A 24,131-nucleotide genomic window follows, 5' to 3' on the forward strand; every position below is an offset into this window, starting at 1 on the left:
GCACTCCCCTGTTCATTTGTTTCTTTTCCATTATGTTTAATTAATTGGATTGTTAGCGAACAGGTCATCATCAGCGAACAGGTACAGGCCGGCAAGAATTACCATGGAACCTACAGCGAAAAATAAAGTATAACTATGGCTAAGGGTTGAGGTTGTATTGACAATGGCAAAACAATAATTCAAATTAAAAAACAGTAACATATCTTTAAACAATAATGAGTAAAATTTGCATTTTAATTAATAATTTTCCCAACAAACCTTTTGTTCTCTTCAAATACTTTACCTTGTTCCCAGAAATGGCATCGAAATAAAACTGCAACAGCAAAACCGATCGTGATGCTTTTCGGGCAAATGTTTATTGTTTCAACTGTTGGATAGACTTTAAAAATTGTTTATCGTACACTGGCTTGACTTGGCTAAGAAAGCAATTTGTTTATCTACCGAATCGTTTGTCCAATTGTTCAGACGCTGTACGGTTGCTTTCAAACTGAGAGAATTGAAACCATAAACCATTAAAAAGAAGATCTCGAAAAACCTCAAACAAAACACACACCATTCTCCTTTTACGCACTGTGGTTGGACATTTGATTGCGTTTTGACGTTCGTTTTTATCGTTTAGTTTGTTTTTTTTATTTCCTTCCAACGTTTTTCTTTTTTGTATTATCCGTTCAATTTTAACATCACATACTTACACGTTCACTAGAGCTGCCGTACATTGGATAAAACAGGAGTGTAAGTGATGTTTAGTTTCCTCGCTTGCTGTTCACCCCCTGTATGATAGTCATTGAAGCGCTTCAACCGCAAAACCCAACAGCTGCCAGCTATGTTACATGCTAACCTTGCGTTAAATTGATAAAGTTTTGCTTTACTGACTCATATCAAACCATTGGGATGCATGGGTGGATACCGGGGAGTGCCTGTGTATACACATCCGCCCGTTATCCTCGAATCTGCTCGTCCTGCATTATCTTTATAATCATTGTGCCGTTTGAAGTGGGTACAGCTTTCGGGCAATCGGGTTTTCCTGTTTTTCGTACTACCAGTGTGTGAAAATAGCTTCAATAATCATGGCCAATTTCATCAAGTCCTTTCTTCTATGTTCATTTGTTTGTTCAAAGCCATGGCCGACGTTTCATTATATTTTAATTTGGTACTTCGTATGTTACCATTTAACCCGCAACCTTACCTTTTTGCATCCTTTGAGACACTATACTATACTATTATTTAAGTTACGATTTTCGTTCGAACATATTTTTGCAAAAGTTCTCCTGTTTCGCACTCTGAACTGAACGTATTGACTGAAGTTTTATCACTCCGTCCACACGCACGCGCTGCTTTTTACCTCGAACGCTATAATCAGTAGCTTCGTGTACAGCAGTGTAATTTACGTACAGCGCTAACCTAACATTGACATTCGGCTCGGATACTGTAGATACTCTTGTACACACTCATTTGCCGCATCAAGTTTTTTTCTGCTTTGCTTTCCTTGTGAAAAGCGTAACAAAAACTCTTATTAGTACTTTTACCGAACGCACTACCCACAGTCGCACTGATGAATCTACCCCGTTGATTTCAGTGTGGCTTTTGCTTTCAATCGGAGGCTTAAAGAGTGATGTTCCGTGAAAAGGCGTGCAGTGAAATGGTTTGCTGATTAGAGTTTGCTATAAAAGGAAGTACCAAGCAGCAGCTGCCGACAGGAAAGCACATGGTTGTTTGGAGTTTTCTTTTTTTGTGTCGCGCAGAATAAATGAGGGATTTTACGTACATTCCGTTTTTGTTCATCGAATGACACATATTTACGCCACTGTTTGGTTTGCTGATGGATGGGAAAGTTCACGCTGATACAAGTACAGAAATACAAGCATGGGTCCACGTTCTGCAAGCGGCTTTCGGTATAATTTTCCATTCTCGGGACGCACATGGTGATGTGTTGATATAGGTATTTTTGAGTACAGTAAGGAGTGATTTATGACGTTCGCGTACCACCGAACCAGGCGTGCTCCACCATCCTTCGCGTCTTTCTTTCGATGCGACCGTTACCAAATGTGCGCCCGAATGGTGAGAAGGAACTTTTATAGCAAACTGTCGCCGAAGTTCCCAAAATTCCTCACTCTGCAATACCAAACGGCGAACAGTATGCGGATGATGATGATGTTCATGATGACGATGGCGATGTTGATGAAAATAGCTTTGTGACAGGCTTTGGTTAGCGAGAACCATAATGCGTGTATTGATGGTGCAGAGACCGTCTAAATTCCAGCTTGAACTTTGCACAAATGAGGAATGCAGAGAGCATCAGCATACAATCTGGTACCCCTTTTTGGTTGGTGTTGGTTTCGACACAATTTTCCATCCATGCAGCGAGACTGTGCAGGGCAGTTTATCACGGAACAACGCGCCAACACGTGTATCGGAATGGTGTTGTGATCCGCTAGTACGCTTGGTTTGATTGATGTCACGTACTTAACTCAAACGGTGACCCGAAACAAATCCGAATCGATTTTTGGCAATCATCACGTGCAAACAAAATATGGCGTAAGCAGCACAGGTGCTCCTACAAGAGTGCCAGACGCGAATGGCACATGGGAAATCATGGTTTCCTTTACTTTTACTTCTCTGTTTGTTATTTTCATACGCATACACAAACCATTCCTGCACTTGATCTTCGCAGAACACCGGTGGGGCTCATTTGTCCAGCCTAAGTCGTTTGAAAGCAAAGCCGCACAGCAAGCAACAAACCGCCAGTGCGTGTTACGCTATACATGCACAGTTTAATTGTACCACACAGTTCGTTGGATGTATGACGCTCTGTTCAGTTACTCACGTTTGAGACTTATCTAGGGATTATGTTTTACTGAAATGGTACATTTGAAACCAACTATCAATTGTTTTCCTGACACCACGTCATTTCATCTAGTATACTGCGAGAAACAAGTCCGTACAGTATTTATTCACTTTAGGTTTTGGTTTTGTTCCCTAGTACACCTACCAACCACTACCATTCAGTATTGTTTGTCAAGCATCAGTTGCAATTATTTACACATAGAAATGTTCTATTTTACTTCGTTTGCGCTTGTTATTCGAATGAATCGTAATTACTACTCATTAGTGGCGCTTCTAAATGGGTAACACCACTCACAACAGCCGTATCTCGATTTTGTTTTCATCGTTCGCCCACCCCAATGGATCCTGTATCAGGACTGAATATGTTCAGTTCGTTGCTTAACGTTTAATAACAATAGGAAACATCTCGAATAAAGTGGCTGATTTGTTTTATCTCTAACCATAAACTGCTTTCGAGCTAATGTAAATCGTTGTGCTAGTCTTCCACAGTCGAACTGAACCCTGTCATTTACACGCTCTTGATACGATCATTGCTGGCAGAAGCTAAAGTTTCGCCTCGAAAAAAATTGTTTATTTGGAATCTGTTATACGTTTTTACCTTGACATAACAAACTTGTAAAGCACAGTACAGTAACGATCAAGCGCAACCTCATATAACGTAGATAAAATTTAATAAAGTAGGACATTGGGCTGGACCTGCAAATTGTGTCCATTATGATAAACGCACCATGCGGTACCAAACGATCTGTTAATTACTTCTGCTTATAATGAAGATGATGATGAGAGTGATTATTGTAACGATTGGTTAGTTCGGTTTCCATCTCTGTTAAGCCATTTGGCGAACCTGTAATTAAGGTAGGGAAAAACAAGAGCAAGGTTAATTACCTTTCAGCATTTATTGTACGAATGCACATGTTGAATGTTCTTTTCCCTGTTATGGACAGGAATAGTCTGGATAAACACTCGCAAATACTTAATTACAATTTTCGTGCAATGTTATATTGTGTCGAAATTTAAACTTTCACCAACCAATTATCGCTTTTGTTTACTTTAACTTTAACCTCTAGCTCCGCCGACCGGTTCATATCCCTAAAACAAAAACTCATTCTACATGCAAATTATGTCGGTACAGCCAACCTCCATTACGATGTGCTGCTGTCGTAACATTGCGATGAAAGCTAACGATAAACTTTTTGCTACTTATAACGCCCAAGGGAATGTTACTTTGTTGATTTGGGATGGACGACCAGCATCAAATTACTGAACTTTTATGGTATATTCTTTACTTGCAACATAAACAATGGCATGAAGAGCATTCAGCTAGATTAATTTAAAAAATGATGCTCTTACAACGCTATGATTATTACACATTATTGTAATTTTAAATAAAATGCAAATGCAAGTCTGATCAACTATCTGATACTTTCTGTTTGAAAAAAAAGCAGGAAACGTTGATCTTTTGTTACTGAAATCATCTCGTACTTATTAAAAATTGCATTCTACCAATGCAGCAATCAACGTTATAAATTCACTCAAAACAACTATCAGTTGTTTTCACTGTATAGTTGTGATTGTTTCAATTTTACAGAAACTTTACTGATTTTAAATTGTTTTCTGACCTTTTGTTCGTTTTTCCCTCGAGGGATGAATCTTGTTGGCATAGTTATAGTGTAAGCAAATACCAGTGACACATTTAACAACAGAGAACAAAGCACACTGTACAGCTGGTTTGATATTGCTGAGTATCTGAGAAAACATTGACCATTACTCTTTGTATTGCCGGTTGAGTTCGTCGGATGCAAGTGGATGCAGAAGGCATGAGTTTGCAGGCAAGCGTAATAACTTGATAATAACTTTTACCGTCCGGTTGTTGCTTTATATTCAGCTTTCACTGTTGTTGAACGAGTATCGTCATCTTAGGAACGTTTCATTTGATAACAAGCTTCAGTTGATTCAATTAGACGAGTCACTTTCATAAAATACGCACCAACCAGGCGTACAACCTGGCCTATCGCATTTTCTTTGTTTTGCTTCACACTTGATACGGCATAGAATGATTGAAGTTATTATTACTTCTTATAATGGGATCAACTGAGCTTAAAAGAAATATATTCTTTTTCATAAAACAACTCGAAATATATTGAAAACTTTCAAATTTGCACGTTGGTGATCCATCAAGTTCTAGATACGGTAAGCTTTTTCACTCATTGCCAGTGTTTGCTTAGTGATGGGAGTTTAATGTGTACCACGGGAGATAGTTTTCCACACACATGCCAAAGATGGATGAATGCAGCGCCTCGATCGTGAAACTTTCTGAACTAATCAACTTTCATTATGAAAAAATGAAATACCAAGATAAACGTGCCGTATTAATATGAAAAATATATTTATATCCAATACAAAACAAATGTTTGTAATGCCAAAGCTTGAAGATAAAACGATATAAACTTCAATTTCAGTGTCAAAACTAAAAAAAAAAATAACAAAAAGATGGTTGAAAACAAAAATATATAGAAATGTTTCTCTTTTCTTCTACCCTTTAATCAACGTCATTGTTGTTCCTGCATGGTGTGTGTGATTCATCTGCCCGCAAAATAAAACCTTACGTAGCGTAGCGTTATGGCAGATGGAGCTTCCTATCTATCGAGCACGAATGCATATTTACTTAGCCCCATAGACCGCAGTAGCAAATGCGTAACCAGATCATGGACCGAAATTGGGCCGTGCTTCGTTTCTGGCCGGCAACGCCAGTTCATAAACTTCGATAAAGGAACACACAATTTCACTTACGTGCCATGTAGCCAGTAATCTTGCTCTCATCTCCAACCGGTTATCCATCCATATTAATCTAAGCCGGAAATGGAACTCACCAGTCGACCAGCTGAACGTCAGCAGAGTCCCGCGCCCCGAAACCAAACCGAAGAAAAAACAGGGTCAATCATTACGAGAAGGGAAAAAGGCAATCTTGCGTCTTCTTTTTATTACTCGTACGCTTTCTTCACTTTACCGTTCCGTACGTCCGTCACTCTAGGCATTCCGACGACCTACCCTGCATCCCGCAGGCTACATCCTGGTAGCGTGCGTTCTGATACAGCCAATGGCAACTTGAGCAACCGTATATCACTACTCAAAGTTCCGGAACTGAAACCTACCTTGCTTCTGCCTGCTCCTTGCGTCGGTTTGTCTATTTTTATTTTGCTATAAACTTTTCCACTTCCGCTTGGTCACAAATTTTTCGTTTTAGTTTTTCATGTTTATGAGGGTCGACGCTCTGATACTCCCGCCACAGAGGGCAGGCAGTAAAACTCCTAACGAAAAACTGTCAAAAATAAGAACCAGGAACCACACATCATTGGAAAATATTATTGTATAAAAAATACAACATGGAAAATGCGAAAAATGTTTAAAAATGAAGAAACTGTCGAGGAAAACTGTCTGCACGATGTGCTTTTTTTGGGGCGAAATCCATTTTCACGCAATTTCTTTGAAGTTTCTTGACATTTTTGATAAAAAGTGAAGCAGGAAGTAGGATGATTTTCCTCTACCTAGCTTTACAAATCACCGGAAACACTCTTTTAACTATGGTTGAGTGATAGTTGAAAGTTCGCAGCATTTCTCAAGTCTACGCTTCTGCTTGTGAAAGCGTGAAATTGCTCTTGCCGTAATAGATAAAATGCTAGCCTGAAATGAAACCGTCGTCGTTGGTGTAAGTAAAACTTTATCCTGCCATCAAGTACACTGCTTCACAGCTGTATTAGGCCAAAAATCCAATAGAATTTCAAGAGGTTTATTTCTGGCGAGCGGTGTATCACAGAGCAGGACAGAGCATTGTGGCAACGTATCAGAGTATTGTAGCAAGCTCTACCATTACACAAGTGTATAAACAATGGTCCATAAGTCCCTTGTTATGCCTTAATTTTACAACTACCTTTATAACTATGAAAATAGTTATAAGTTCTTTATTACTATGAAAATAAATAACTATGAAAAGTTATGTGCAAAGTTGAATGTTAGCATATGCTTTCTCTTCTAATTTGTACTAGAAATTTAACTATCAAATTAAAAAAAAAAAACATCCAGCAAACCTTATAAAAATTACGTATAAAATCAAAAGAAATTGCTTGCACGTTCCATTCGTCGTAGTATGTTGCACAAACCTTGTCGAAAATATCCCAACTACACCATTAAACCGCACCCAACAGTCTGTTAGTAATAAAACGTACAGTCAGAGTCAGGAAGCTCTGCAATCGATATCGAACTCACGAAACAACATACACCACCTGGAGATTTATGTGAATTGATAAAGCAATTTTTCGCCAACAATATAAATACAATGCTGGCAATATTTTCATGAAGATGTTTCTCTTGGAACTAACTGTGCAGTTTCATTTCACAAACACAATCACATTCCACCTATGAAGCAATCGAAGTCAAAAGAAATATGGTCGTTTCGTGTCGATGGCATAAACAATAAAAAACAACTTGCCCGGATACGTATTTTATACACACAAAGCACGTTTAGTATGAAATATCAAGCAAAAACATAAATAAGCACCAGGTTTGGAGGTGATCTATGAATGTACGACTTGCGCTATCGAAACCATGATTCACAATTCGCATTTATCACATATTTATATAACTTATAAGAATAAGTTTTATTAGTCTCTAGCTAAATGATTACTCCTTTCGACTGCTCACAGATGCAGAGAGCTCAACATCTTTTTCCAGATCGACATTTTAATTGACTAATTTTGCCTTCCCATGCATTTTGTCCCGTACCCGTATGCTGAATGTTTGGATAGATACTTGCAGATTGACCCTTTCTTAACAAAGCTCTTTCTTAAGCGAATCTTTGGAAACACCCCTTTGCAATTTCCTTGCAAACAGTATTTTGCTTTTTTTCTGCCTTCTTCTCTAAAGTGCACTAAACCACCGCATTGGCCATCTGGCCATCTACTGCCAACGGGGATGAGCCGGAGATGAGCAAATAAGAAAAAAAGATTTTCATCTTTACCATTTCTCTCCATAGTCCGCTTTCTATTTGTTTTAAGCAGCTTTGCTTGCTCCCGCTCAACGTTTATTTTGTTCCAGGAACTAAATGTTCCCACCGCCCGCCAGCTCCGGTAGACCAGCTGATGACCGGAAATGAGAAAATGCTTTTGATTAAAGGATGGACTAGCCTGTGCGCCCGTTTAATTAAGTTTCACAAAGCGCTGTGACAGTGGAAAGTGCTGTGTCATTTGTCTTGTGTCACTAAATGCATTGTGCATTAAGCTGTTGCATTCAAGCGTAATGCCCGCGGGTAGCTTACCAGCTTTACTTGATTAATCGTACCATATTTGTCTTGCTTATCCAAAGGGCTTTATCGTTTGCTTGTTTTTGCATAATTTGAGAAATCATTTCATAGTTCAGAATAAAATAAATAATTTAAAAAAAAACCTTTCATGTAATATCTTCAGAAGCTCACTCTTAGCTAAAGAACACAAAGATAAGCGACAGTAAGCAATCCTTAAACCCCCATTAAACATTAACTATAAATTTGTTGTATTTACTTAGCCTGTATTTAATCTTACACAATCTCAAGCAATCCCTATTTCCCACAAGAAAGGACCTACCGTGCTTACAGCGATTGGTCATGAGGAGTTTATTTAATTTTGCCGTTTACTTGCTTTCTGTCTCATGCAACCCGGCTCGAACAAACCAGCGTAGACATTTCTAATCTTTACCAACCCAACCTCAAATTCCATCACCCATGGGAATGACCCCAGAGTACGACTGGAATTTCTTAGCAAAATTTGTTCAACTTAGCAAGATTTGTATGGTGTGGATCAGTGCGTTCCCAAGAGGGCTTTGTCATACGGAAGGTGGAATGAAAGAGCACAAACAGGTAACTTCAAGCCTTGGACATGGGTGTGGCTGCTACGCGTACTGTACAATAGATACCTGTCCTGGACTGAAACCCTCACCACTTTTCCCTTGCATATCGTCCGTACTAGTTAGTAAGTGGGTGGACTAGATTTCTTCAAACTTTCTTCATTTTAGACTTAACCATTTTTGACTGGTTAATCAAAATGAATACAATCCCAATGGTTTAGGTAAACTTTAGCCACATCCAAAGTACATACAATTTCCTGGAAGGAAAACCTCAATACTACGCCAACCACACCAGAGGAAAAACACTCTCACACTTAATTGCAAACCGTGGGCTGGATCGTGTTAGGCCAAATCCGATTAATGGTTTTTCGAGGCGAGATGATAATGAGCTTTCGTGTTTGGTTTGAAAAGTGGGTTCGTTTCTTTTTCCTGCGGCCCTATCCTAATTTTGATCCTAACCATAACTCACCCTCACAGCCAATCTGTTTTTCTGTTGTGTTTTTCCCCGGTCGATAGCGGTGGAAAGGTTTAAGTGGCTAAAATAGAACCGCTTTGTTGGATGATTTATTGGATTCCAGTCGTTCAACTTACTTTACGTGTAATTCATTTATGCTTCAACCGCTCTGCAAATATTGGAAGATTGAGCTTGTAGTAATTCTATTTCATCTTTCTATTAGGCTGATCAAACAGTTTTGTGTAGCTCAGAACTTCGCCGAATTCTTGCTATTAATTATACGTTCTGTTTGATGTTCTGTATTTACGGACGCAACATTAATTGAAGTCAAATTTCCTTTAATGTTTCAGGCTTAAAACTTTATTTAAAGCTCCTCTCTTTACACTCTTGATACTGATACCAATCCAACACTATAGCAACAAACAAACATATTGTGTTCCCAGAAATGAGCCATAACCCATAGAGGCTTACCGTTTCGTAGAAGCTTGTGCCGCTGTGCTGATGATCTGTCGAGGACAGGATAAAACGGATACACTGGGCTACACTGTGCGAAAACAAAGAGTGTATTAAACGAAGGTGACGGACGTTTCCTCCATTGTTTCCGGTTATAAAATGTCTGGACAGCTGCCGGTTCGCGTCGTTTTCGTTGGCAGTGGCATATGTCGCTGGCTGCCCTGGCGATGGCTCCCCGGTCCACAGTAAACAATCTGAAAATGGTACAAAAAAGACAGAAGAAACACACGCACACAATGAAATGGTAGTAAATCTCTCATGAGAGCTAGATAAACGAAAAGACGGCCGTCCGTCGAATGGTGTTTCCTTTCCTTTCCCTTATTAGGATCCCGTTTCGGTGAACCCATCAGTCAACAACAATGGTAGATGACGTAAAGGCGGTGATGCTCCCAGCAGAAGGTGCCGAATACTTTGCCGAAACAATAATCCATAATCTTGCATGCTAGATCGTGCCCATGTGCCACCTGCCTCATAAATTCGCCACGCGTACGCCACGGTAGGTTAGCAGAGTGTAGGGATTAGTGAGTATGTGCGTGTGTGTTGAGTTTTGAGAAACAAAATGAATGAAATGGTGAAGGTGAAAAGATGAAAAGTTGTTGAGATTGTAATATTCGTAGAAAAACATATTAATTGAAGCGTCTATTTGCTTACGAGACGCGTAATGTCAGTTTTTCAGAAGATGTGCTTATTTCTCGATGTGCATGTTAGATGTAACAATAAAGCATTTATTTCCTTTCAAGCCAGGATGGGTAAGGCTTACAGACCTTGCTCTTGCTCTTAAAACTCTTGGAACTATTAGAAATTCAATATGCTCATTACACAAAAAGATTTAAATCATGAATGGTTCTGCAAATGCCTTTTCAATTGCACATTCGTTTTGGTTTAAATGATTCATACGATGGTTTCAGTCAAATTTTATTTAATATTATACCTTCTTCTTCCATCTACCCATTACAATGCTGGTGCAATCATTTTCGAAGTATCAACAAGCTTGCATAAGGCTGTTGGTTAAAGCAATGTTGCTCCATGATGCATCTGGCCCATTCCAACAGAATTACCAGCAAAAAAAAAAAAAAATAGGCTGCAGTAAAACATTATTACATTCTCACGTCGACAGTGTTGTTCTGAGCATTTTCCCCCATCGACTGTTTGTGGACAGCTCTCTAGTGGCATTCCGGTGGGAAAAAAGAAGGCAAAACCACAACAATCCCAACCAACACCGGCTTCAACGCAGAAGGATACTGTAGCAGAAGAATAATGATGATGGTGCAAAGTGTTTATGAGCAAGTATGCAATTTACTATGATGAATGGGCATGCGTAGAGTTGTGTTGGTGGTGGGGATAATAGTATAAAAAGTAAAACGTTTTAACACTGTACTGAACACCATGATGCACAAGGCCAGCGTTCACTTACGGTTGGAGAGGAGTAAGGAACATGAAATAAGATAAGCTTCCTATGCCGTCAATTTCATCCCATACTACGGTTAAGGGCTGAACATTTATCAATCAAATTAGTCACATTTAAGCTTGGTGTGCGTGGTATGTGCAATAAATCATTTAATCTCTGTTTTGTTTTTTTATGGTGACGCTGTGAGCTTAAAATCGATTCTGGATGGATTTAGTGCATTGTGTATGATTAATGAAGGTGTTGAATTATTGCCCTTGTGGTTCTATTTTATCATAGCTGTTGAAATATTTGTTGAAAAACCGGTTAGGTCCTTCGACCGGATCAATGAAATTTAATATAAAAAATGATGTTTGAAAGCTTTTTGAATTCATACAATTGTTATATTGAAACTGTAGCTTGCACTGTTAGGGCGTACAACTTTCCCTTAAAACCTGAAAGCTGTGGATTTGGTTGGTCTTTTTATAATTTATTTTGCTATTCTTGCACTGTACGAAGCGCTTAGCCCTCAGCCAAACTACCGTTTCAAATAGAGACCGCAATTGTTTATGCTTACTTTTCAGACGATTTGCCAATTGTCGTTAACTTCTGGCAACAAGTCATCCCGCTTCTCCTGTGACCGCTAATTACACCTCACCGTACCAATACAACGACTAGCAGTGTTAGTAGTCAAAGAGCGTACTTAGTGCCCAACGGAAGCACGTTAAATAAATTTTCTCTTCCCATTTGCTGCATGACTACTGCGGCATGTTCTGTTACGATCTCAAAATCGCAATAGTAGAAGCAGTGTACGCGTGCAGCATAAAACGAAAACATTTAGACAAAGCATCCCACACTCAATCTGCCGCAGCAATCTGTTCCGTCGCTATCCATCCACCATTCCCACCGACACTTTCTTTCATTCGCTGTACCACAAGGACGCCTTTTATCAGTGCAAAGTGTTTATGTGTGTGCGCACATTTCCATGTTTTGCGCCAGTTGCATGTTAAGACGTGTAGCTCGGTATAAAAGCAGCCAGCACACAATCACAACCAACAACCAGGAACGCCAGCAGCTCGTGCAGCACACGTGTATAGTAGAAGCCGCAGCAAGCGCAGCTGCAATTAGTTCACTGGAGCACAGGAGCCAACATTCTCATCAACGCGACCCTTTCCTCGTGTGTGCTCCTCATCAGACCGGTACACATATGCACATGTCCCAACGGGGGAAGTCTATTGTGTTGGGTTACATTAAGCAACAACTTTCTCGCAGGGAGCGAACAGTAAAGTCAGACCACACCCAACCGTTCAAGTGCGTTGAGATACAAATTTACATCGCTACGAAGAAAAGGGAATGAAAAGCTTTAAAAATAAGAAAACAAACCAGCAAGTTCCGCGATAGAGACGCTGCAAGGAAACACCGGAACTCATTTTATGTGAACCCATAACCGCGATCTTGTTTGTCAACTAGCGCAGTCAGGAAACAAAACATGAAAAGCATCTGTACCAAGCGTGTCAGTCTTCTTGACATTCTGATGTGTTCGCCGCAACAACTTTCTCCGGTTCCTTCTTTTTTATTCTTGAAAGAGTTTCATTCGCCATCTGTTGTATTTCCACAATGTGGAAATATTGTTACAAGCGACAAGTTTGAGGAAAATGCACTACTAACAACGCCCAAGCTGGAAGAGTAAATGTGGAACGATGCGTTTTCGATACGAGGTTTGCTGAGAAAGCTGAGCGCTCTTGTTTAATTTTATTAACTTTGTCATTTTACGTGGGAAGTGAACACGAACACATACGAAGAAATCTGGCCCAGCATATGCTTAGCGGCGTACAGAAGCGTTGCAACTAAATTGATTTCTCATTGTTTGTGGAAAGTGAACAGGAAGGCGGACCAGAATCAAAATGGAAAAATAAATCGCCACGATCCCAAAAGCAGCTTGAACCATGTAACAAACTTTTAAATCTATTTTAACTTAACTCGTAGCTCCATTTACAACTGTGTCAACTTTTGTCTCAGTACATACTGTACACACTGTGTGTTTATTACAGTGAAGGGAAAAACGGACCCTAGTGTTTTCGATACTGTTTGGTAAATATCGTTTTGTGTTTATTTGTTCTTTTTGCTTTATCTGACTTAAATTTTATCGTTTACAATACCACAGACCAGGGACATGGTACCCTTCCCTGTTATGGGTAAACTTTGACAAGGGTACCGGGACCAAAGGGAAGATGAAATCTCCCAGGATAGCTTGGTTGGTTGGTTGGAAACAAGGACGAGTTCCGTTGAATACCTGGCTGTGCTTCCGAAGTTGGACGAGTTGCTATTCAATAGAATTTGCAGCATTTGTCACATTGCCATTTGTCGCATCGAGCAGGACGCTATCGCTGTCCCCGGTGGGTATGAAACTGTCCAAGTTGTGTTTACTGACAATTTGCACCAAATATGACAAATGGTAAAATGAAGAAGGGTCTTTCGATTGCTCCCATGTTTTGGTCGTGGTTTCTTTAGGGAGCTGACCATCGTATCAGAATGCTTTTTAAATGATTTACTAGCAATACAATGTTACTGTTGGGATCTCGCGTTCCAACTACCTGTCATAAACGGGACGTTTTGAAACGAGCGACCAGTACACGAACAAGGCACGAAGCGTAACAGAAAAAAGGCGTTAAAAAGGGCCGCAAGATAGGAACGAGCCCTTTTCTAAACCAATCGCGGAAGAACGGACACATTTTTTGGCGCATAATAGTACAATAAATCGTTTTTGGCAAGAAATTTAATCCGCCTTGGTTTTAGTTCCCAACAGTTACATTTACTTTAAAAATATGACCATAATTTGAAAACAGAACAATGTGATTAGATAGTATCGATGGAACATAAAACTTAGCCTGAAACAAAGTATAACTATTCAAAGGCTTTCACACGTGTTCATACCGTATGATACGGATGGAGTTTGCGTTTTATTAGAAGTAAATCCAACCAATCATTGAATAAGACCGAGCTAGATTTAATCCATACTCGGATGGATTTGATCACGAACCGATACGGTACTGTGTTGTGGTACACAAAACCAACAGTTTTTATGAAACAACATAGGAATTTACGCTCAAATACAAATGTCCTGCTGAGGTTCGTTTTACGTGCGTGCCTAAATGGGAGACGCTCCGTCATTGCAATCCAGAAAAGCCGCCGTACCTGTCGCATTAATCCATTGTTTCATGACGTGAGCCGCCCAACCCAACCCAACCGCACAAAAAAAGTATGCAAATTCATGCTTCGAATGGGCGGCAGCAGACATGCAACAGTTTCATTCGATGGGAAATTGATGATGTATCTAACTGCGTCATACGGTTGGCACAATTAGGCACATAAACAAATTCGGCGAAGACCAAGATCATCCACCCATGATGCCATGTTTTCTTAGCAATTGTATGAAAGACATAAAAGCATTGACACTGTAATGAAAAATTCATAAGATGATGTAGTAGCAAACTTTTGAACATGGAAGCACAGCGGGCATCTCGGGACAGAGACGCCTGTATCTCAAAACAAGCCAAATTGAAACCATCTTTCGGCAGATTGTAGGCACCCTGGAGCCTTTCCTGCACTACGCAAACCACGACCAACCTCCCACAACTGCCATCATCCCGATCATGCAAGCGTCTACTCGTAAATAATCCAAACGATGGTGGTCTCTCCCCACTGAGTGCAGTTCTGGAGCACTTTAGCCGAGTTTTCCGACCGAGCGCGGAGGATAAATTCATTCCGATGAAAACGATTTAGCAAACCATCGCCACCTCCCACAACGCTCGAGCGGCCAAAGCGACGGTCAAAGCGTGAGGTCTCGTTTCGGCATTGTGTCACTACCGTTCTACGGTGGTTTTAGGCCGTGAGTGGTTGCAGGCTGCAGACACGCTTATACTCGCAACCTACGTTTTGCGTGCCTGCCTTTTCTCTGGGCCTGGCGTTCTGCAGTAAAATGTCACGCCAACGCTACTTCCAGCAGCTCATTCGCCATGGTTTTAACATTATGGGCTCAGAAATGACTCTCGTATTAAATATTTATCAGGTTAAACATCGGGTCCCACCAGTGTGGTTCAGCGGTGTGTTAGCTCTGGGAGGCGGTCAGGCCGTGGTCCGGAGATGGCTTGCCGGCAAGTGTCGGAAATGTGTCTTGCAGCAGCGTGATGATGATGATGGTGGTAGTGGTGAGAATGGTGAAGAGATGGCACTGCTCGCTGCTGTGCCTATCAACACTGGTCCCTCCTGCGACAGAAAAGACCGACAAATGGGAGAAACAATGACGGCGCAAGGTAATGACTCTCGAGAATGAGGAATAGCTTATCGGAAAGTAGGTCACTCAAAGACCACCATCGCGTACGGGCGATCGCTTCGTGCCGGTGGAGTGCTTGCGATGCTTGTCTGTGTCACTTGGTCATAAAATCAAGTTCAAGTATGTTAAACATTCTCGAAACAGCTAACCACCAAGGGTCACTTGACAGCCAAAATATAGTACAAGTTCTGTTTTTTCCCACCTCCCATCCTAAACGATAATATTGCGAGTTGCTTTTATTGAAGTGGGAAAAAATCTGTAGTGTAACAAGCACAAAAGTGTCGTCTTTTATTGCATGCCTTGGTAAGGGCTATAGAAGCTCATGAGTAACTTAAACTTCACTTCAGTTGGTTGTAGCCATAATTTTAACATTTTAGGAAACAATGCACTGAACACAGCCACATTTTTCCGTTTCAACGTGTTCATCTTTTCAGTGACATTGCTTTGGAAATATGTATTTCTTTTCATGCGGAATACATACTCACCCCAGGTTAGGGCTTATTTGATAACTTTGTATTAGATAAAAGGGGCGAGCTCGTTCGTAGCATTCATCCATTTGACATTTTATTGCGAAAAAGATCATGCACTTCAGAACGTTGCCAACAAACTCTCCCTTCGCCCTGGTGCGTTAACTGTCACGCAAGTTATATCAAGCTCCACCACACATTCAAACGCCAACCGGTTACAGTACGGCATACAGTATGGCAATCAAATGTATATTTCGATTGTGGAATAAACTTTGAAACGGACGTTTGTGTTGACAAGGCTGCCACTTAAATGCTACGCAATGTCGTGTTGTGTCAGATGACTGAGCAGGTTATTATTATTGCTTAAATTTGGCACTGAATTTATTCGAAAGTCGAAAACAATCGCACACTCAATGTAAAACTTGAATGTGCATATAATTGAATCTTTTGCGGGTGAAAAGCTGCAGACTTTGATACTCTTATGCTTACGTAGGTAGGTTGAAAATCCTCTTGTAAACAGCTACGCACGGTATGATCTTCGCCTATTTGCTGCAATTAAAATAGCACTAAGCACCACAATCAATACGCTTCGCAACACCACTGCCACCATAAAAAACCCATTCCCATCGGTTTAATAAAAACACTCCGTTTTCTTTCTCACAACCCATGAGACCGTTGCTGACAGCTGTACCATCATACGATTATTTCTCATTTGCCTTTTCACAGACACACAAACACTTTGACCTTGGCCGAGAGCTCCCATGGTGTTGTGAGCAGCGATAAAAAACAACGCCAAGCCACCATCCCTGACCGTGGGCGGTCAACACTTCGCTTTATCCTGTTCGTCGTTTCCATTAACCTTTAATCGTTCGGGAAATCGTTTCAAAACAGACAGAGAGCTTGCACGACAAATTGCTTCGGGCTGGTACACCTCGATCCTGGATTGCCTTTACCTTTTCCCACCTGACCGGATGAACTCGGATGTTGTGCAGTGAAAAGGTCTTCATCGTTGGTTCGTTGGATCGTTTCCCATTTTCCTAGCACACAATAAAATCGTTCTCTTATCGTGTGGCAACCAATGCACGAATGCCGCTGTTTCGAATGCCAAGCCAATGCTGCTGCATACTGCCGTCGGTGCGAGCAGTATGAATACACCAACGAATCTCTCTAGCCTTGGGCTGGCCGTCAGCCATGAATGCCCATGACATCGGATACATTGCACATTTTTCTGAAGTTGAAATATCTTGCCGACGAGCAGTGATGACGTGTGCAGCTGCCGAGATCAACACACGTTCGCTGCAAGTCAGTATCTTGTTGTTCAAACTGATGCTACAGCGACAGTGTGACCTTTTGGAGAGAATAGAGGACCCAAGCAACTGGTTTGCGACTTATGAACTTTATATGCAAAACTTTGACCCACCAAACCTACACCGAACGGCAATCTTTTCTGTTTATCATCTATTATTTACCCGAACATTATTTGTCGTCTTCTAGAAACTTACCAAACAAGCTTTTGCTACCTCAGCGCCCAGCTAAATTGCATCATATATCAACTCTGTACGTTGACAGGAAGTAGCTGTTATCTGCTGTTGCCAAACGATAGCAACACGTGTGACTAACAATGCAATCAGGTCATACATTTACGCACAAAGCGCTCTAATAAAAGAAAACGGAAGCAAAAATTCCAAACTGAATAGCTGAATTGAGATGGTGACAGAAATGATGATCAAACTCAAAGCCCTTGCCAACCCGGCACCGACTCGAAGAAGTTTTACCGTCTGGCTGCAATCGTTTGATGTTACGATTCTATTTGCACTCTCTCTCTTTCTCTCTCTCTCTCTCTCTCTCTCACACTCTTTCTCTCTCTCTCTCAAGCGCACATAAACAAAACGTCCATTACACGGGAACCCTTCGTAAGTTCGCACCTCGCAAAGACGGCCTTTTCCGCTGGTCGTTTAGCAATTTTCAAATAAACAATTTCCAACGGCCAGAAATACCGCAGAACCACTACGTGCGGGTAAGTGTATGACGTTCGTATGGTTTTTGTTTTACCTTTTTCCTTTTCCATGCGGCAATCGTTCTAGATTACGTGCCAAAAATAGTATTTGGAAAATGATGATCAACTGAATCGGTATCGATGGAAAGCCATTGAGAGTAAAACCAAATAATGAAGCCGAAAGAAAATTGCTTCTCCACTTCTGCACACTATCAATGGCAGGTTAGTTTGTTTTGTTTCTAAACTTAAAAGTGCAATACAGTTTGAAAAAATAGACAGGCTGTGGAGGGAAGGTTGATAGGAATGAGTTGAGCTGGATACGGTACAGAGATGAATGATACAGAGCAAACCCAGTGCGGATAAGTCCAAACATAATATGATTGAGATGAGATGCCTTTCATCGATCCGCACTGCCATGAGCATACGTAATCAGAATGTCACCTCACACAACAAGACCGGAAATGAAATCACCAAGAGCCTGGGAACACACTGCAATTGCGTCCGCTCTATTCTTGCATGAAACAAACTACCGCTTTTCACATGTTCCACTCTCAGCAGGGAGCTCTAAGCCGGCAATTGTTCTCAAAAGCCATCCAATGAACATCAGTCCACATTTCTACGAACGAAAGCTACATAATTTCATTTGACATACGTTGCGATTCTTCTGTCAGCCGACTGTCAGGCACTGCGATTTCCGCAATTTGACTCTCAAATACAACAGTCAACAGTTCGTGGTAAGCGTGTCGGATGCAAACATGATTGGAATTCGTCGTAAATTTAATCTTTGCACAAGTTCTGGTGAATCTGAATATACGCCAAGATCGGCACAACGGCTATTAGGCATTAGTATGTTTGTTCTTTCTTTATAAAGTAAAATTCACAAAAAAATCATCCTCTAGTGTGTTGCAGATGCTATTCAAAACCCTTTGTTCAGTGTAGAAAATTATCGTGTTTGCATTGTGTGCTCCATTCTATACGGTTTGTGTCTTATCAGCAAATGTAACATTTCACTCTTGTCACAAAGGTTCAGGATCAGGTTGATTATTTTCTCCTTGAAGCAATCGTCCCCCTTTACGACCCTTCGCAGGCTGACCAATAAAATACAACCCGTAAGCCATGTGTTGACATAGCCTCCATCCAACTGCAAAAGCTGCAAAATGCAAATTAGCCCCGAACGATCGACCCTCTCCCTAGCCTCGGTGGTCCAGTTGTATCGATGAAAATCAATTCTGTTTCCGGTCACGTCAACCGGAAAACACACTCATCACACAGAGGTGCTGCAAACGAAGGCAAAAACACGTGAGCAAACTTTATCCAGCTTCCTCGAATGTCACAGTAGTTACTTCGGAAAAGGACACAGGTTGAGTGGCAGAAAAAGGGAAACATGGGAATGATTTTACTTGAATGTTTGATGCCGTTGGTTGATGAAGATGTTTTTTTGCCAATTGCAGTACTTCTCTTAGGTTCAGAAGGGTACAGGTTGTAGCATAAATAGGGCACCAGGTTCGAGTTCCTAATGAAATAAATGTATGTATTGTATGAAATAAATGAAATGAAATGAAATGAAATGAAATGAAATATAAACAATTGTTGCCAGCATGCGTGTGCGTAAATAATTTCATCTTTGTTATTTATTTGTACCATAATCGAACATCTCAAAGATCGACTTTCAGAGGAAAAAGATTGTGTTCAATAAAAAATACATTCTGTTGAACTGAAAAGAGTGAATAAAAACTTCGGTACGTAATATTCTACACAGTGTAACATCCATACAGTCGCCAATATCCTAGGGCGAGTAATTCATAGTCTGTACGTTTGTTATCCATCATGAAAACATCTCTTCTTAATGCATTCATTTACAGACAGCCTTAAAATACAACATTTGGTCATGATCTACGAGATTCGTCTCGCCGTATAGGTATATTGTGTTCATTAAAACAAACTCCAAAGTAAACAATGGTATTATGACCAACTGCACAGAACAACATCATTTCAGACATTGTTTGCCCCGAAGTAAGAATATCCAAACCCGATTGCAAATTAAACTTACAATCTACGGAGGCTCAAATGTACTGTCAACAAACATTCCAAGAAGCAAAGTAACATAGACATGAATGCTTATATTGACACAGTGAAATTCTTATAAATTCTCTATAATATCTCTTTTTTATAAAAGAAAATACCCTAAAACATTATCACCATTTACGGTCATGGCTTATCTTGGAATAAAGTTTTTTTAAAGGAAAAAATAGCATGTACCGTTACATGTTTGGTGAAGAAAAGGAATAGGATAAAGCACCACGCCCAAGGAGATCCTTAGCAAGTGAAGATGAGAACAACCGCAAACCATAAACCACAGAACTAGAGAACATTGTTTCATCCAAACGGGAGAGAGAGAGAGCGAAACGATACAAATTTCTTACTGCTCGGCAACGCTGGTACTGCAATCTTACCCAATAAAACATAATGGAATGACAAATGGCTCCCTGCGGTGAGATGACTAGTCACGACAACTAAACCACAGACGATGAAAATAACGATGAAGACACCACAGCTCCCTATGCCCTGTGTCTATTGCGAAGAGGAACCAACTGAACAAATCTGATGGATAGCAGAAACCAACAAAAAATTACCACATTAACCTCAAGGGGTACCTTACATGTAAACCTACCTTACGGAATGCTTTCCGAAAGTTTTCGGTAAGGAACGCGTACAGCAGCGGGTTTATGCAGGAGCTCGTGTACGTCAGCACGTGCGAGACGATTTGTAGTGAAATTTTAAAATGCGTGTCTGGTTTAAAGACGTCCACACTCTTTAGGACCAGGATGACTTGTAAACATGAAACGGAATGAAGAGAATTTACACCGTGATGTGCAGTAACATGTTGACCCCCTTTTTACATGGTGTCCGATGCATCTCGTTCCTTTGAAGCATAAAATTGAAATTGGGATAATGTACTCTGGTACGGTAGAGTACCGTCCCCCGTGTTGAGCACTGCTGATGACGAGCCGGGATTGCCGCTTTACTATGTAGCATGGCACGTGTACTCAACGGCAATCGTTTTGCCAGACGAACAACACAGTCTCATGACACACACATAAAGTCGTGCTAATCTACAGTATGCAAACGAAATTAAATGGGTTCCATTAAAGCAGCTGGGAACTGCAATTTTAAAGTGGAGTAGACACTGAATGTGTATAATTAATATTAATAAGCTTTCTACAATATTCTGAGGATGGTTTTCCACCTGTTTATCTTGCACACACTAGATTCGTCAGCCTTCATGACCTGATTTCTGTCGGAATTGCCAACAAATTGTCAAAAAACTAATTTTTGTCCTCCTAACTATGAATCAAATAAAACTCATGCAGTTTTCATCTAAGCTAAATTGATTCGTTCCTCGCACAGAAATAGTTCAAAGTGCAATATTTGGCTGACTGGTGGAATAGCATGGAATGGAATATATAAATACTGAATGCAGTGCACTGATGGCCGCCTCTAAACCCAACAACAATAACCAAACACACACACACAACCGTATGCAGATTATTTTTCCCATTTTGCAAAGCTGTTAATGGATCTCTCGTGCTCTTCCGTGCTATGATATTATACGCAATGGGCCACGGGGTCGTTTCGGAGCTGCAGTTCGGATAGTGGTGATCATCCCGATGGTACCAAAACCGAAAAGAAAACGGAACAACGTTTCACGGGGGTTTCCATCCATTAGATTACTTTGGTCACAGCGAATCCAGCGAATACGTACCATTTCATTGTGTGGTAGATTGGTTGTGCATAGTAGAAATCAAATTTGTTTACAAGCTATTTGCAAGCGGCGAGACAGAACATACAATACATCTGGCTGTTCTAGGAGTATTTCAATTGGAAGAGCGTAAATTAAGCTAGAATAACCAAACATTTATTGCAGAACATTAGTCAATTGTGTACAGCTTAGCAGCTCTTGGCACAGATTTGTAATGATTTAGCTTAACGTTGCGGATATCAACGGTTTAAAGCTACTTTTATGGTTTCTTTGTCATGATGCACCTACGTTGTGTTATTACAAACGATTAAACAATAATTCAAATTGATTACGCTCCAAGAAATAGCAACAAGTTTGCCACAGAAATTAACTTAAATTTAATCGATTACAGTGCGTTCAATTCGACATGTGCAATAGGTCATCGTTTGTAGTTGCATTCCTCCAGTGAAGCAGAAATATTCACCCCCACAGCCACGGTCGGTAAATCATTCAATTAAACACAAGTAAACCCTTTATATACCATTAATAATGCAGACAACAATCGGGTAAACAATTCACCGAACCTCTGCTGAATGATTATGAATTTTGCATCCCTCTTCGCTTTGTTCACTCGACTAATCTCACCCACTGAGTAATATCAATCAAATGCAATCGGGGTCAGTTTATACGCATGCCGGCACAGTCCGCTTGTCAGCATTTTAGGTCATCCATCAATCACGGCACCCTGATCTGATGCGCACCGTCACGCTAAGGATCCCTTGATTTGATTTGCTACAATTTATTAAACACATTGCGTACGCGTTTCGAAACGACTGACCGACGGCCAAAAGATCAGAGACGGGTTGGGGTATGCAAGCATCAAATACTGGAGAATGGTACGTCCCAAAGGTTGAGCCGACCCGACTGCTCAGCTATGGAATGAAGAACGCATACCGGTTCCTGATACGGCCTACCGTTTTAGTATCCTACATTACTGACCCACACACACAAATACACAAGGATGTAGGCGATCGCGCAATTGCATTGCGGTGCTGGTACTGGTGGTCTTGGTGGTAGTAGTGACGCCCCTCGTTTGGGATAATGTTTGTAAAAGCAGCACATTAAACGAGGAGCTCAAAAGTGTTTCGTTCCATTCGCTGGGAATTCAGTACACTGGAACACTGGGGTGTAATTTACGGCGTCCTGTATGATTGGGCAACGCTGGGGGGATCCTGTATGATTGGGCAATGCTAGCCATTTTATGGGGTATTTTTTGTTGGGCTGAAACCATGTTGATGACCCAAAACCGGTTGTTCTGGTTTATGACTATGGCTGTATAGTAACGGGCATTCGAATGATGATACGAATTGCTGGCGTGCTTTAATTGGTTCACAGAATGAATTTAAAAGAACCATGCCATGCTTCCATTTCACATGATCGGCTAGGCCAGCACCAGCACGACGTGTATGTATTGGTTAGGTCTATATGCTGCATGCATAATAGGAATGAGCATATACGCTTGACAGCAGGCACATATGCGGATTAAGGTAAATATGAACATTCCCAAACAAAGAAAACCTGCAAACATTAAGCTATTTTCCAAAATTTCACATCGTATTGCGATTCATTGTAATGCTTAAAACCTACCATTTTTCCCCAGTTTTCAGTGCGGCACAATTTTCCCGCACAATTAAAAACAGTGCAATGCAGAAGGCAGTGGCAATCGTGAATTGATAATTGTTTGCAAACAAAATGTTCAAGCTCTAAACGTCCCAGATCAATTCAACTTCACCTCGGAGCGACACTCACCCTCAGCTTAAAAATACTTCCCATACTTTCTCGTGGCTTCATTTTCGTAGACAGTAACGTGGTAGCTGCTGGCAAGTAAAATCTTTAACAAAGGCACTTCCTTCGCCTGCTTTCACTCCATTGTTCAACACTTTGTATGAGTGTTTGTGTTTCTATTGCCACCACCATGCTACTTCCTTCCACCCAAAAATGCTCTAATGCCATGACAACCATCGCACATTTTAAACCCCTCTCCACATGTCTTTCGACCCTCCCATCAATCGCCTACACTTACAAGTGAGCTATTACCTTCCCACAGGAGACATTGTTTATGCATTGTTTTTTGTGGTCTGTACATCTCATAAAAAGTGCTCTATGTGCTCTAGAGTACAAATTTCCATAAATAGAATTGAAATACAATTGACTCAGCTGAACCCGTACGAGTGACTGCATTTTTGTGAGCTTTTTCCTTTGTTTAGCCCACGCGATTGACACGATGACTGTTGCTTTCTTGTAAAGCTGATGAAACTGAAACCTTGCAAATTCGTTTGGAAAAAAGAATTGACACTGCCAACGTGTTTGCTAAGATGACCTCAGCTGTGTTTGGTAACCACACATTGTTTCGGTTTTCGATTTCTCTAAACCTTTTTCTGTGGTTTACTCCTTTCTTCTCTGCTTTCACTATTACTGATGGCGTATTGCACGAAATAAACATTATTATTTGAAGTGGCATACTATT

The 24,131-nt window shown here is 40.7% G+C and overlaps 1 long non-coding RNA gene across 1 annotated transcript; it reads right to left on the reverse strand.

The window, feature by feature from the left end:
• Positions 1-331: 331 nt before the first annotated feature.
• On the reverse strand, positions 332-20,705 carry LOC133391274 (uncharacterized). Its single transcript, XR_009764765.1, has 3 exons — positions 20,537-20,705; positions 9,644-9,879; positions 332-3,688 (listed from the first exon to the last, which is right to left on the reverse strand). It is a non-coding gene; the product is annotated as an uncharacterized LOC133391274 (long non-coding RNA).
• Positions 20,706-24,131: the final 3,426 nt, after the last annotated feature.

The sequence above is a fragment of the Anopheles gambiae genome, chromosome 2 (assembly GCF_943734735.2).
Source record: "Anopheles gambiae chromosome 2, idAnoGambNW_F1_1, whole genome shotgun sequence".
Lineage (NCBI taxonomy): Eukaryota > Metazoa > Arthropoda > Insecta > Diptera > Culicidae > Anopheles > Anopheles gambiae.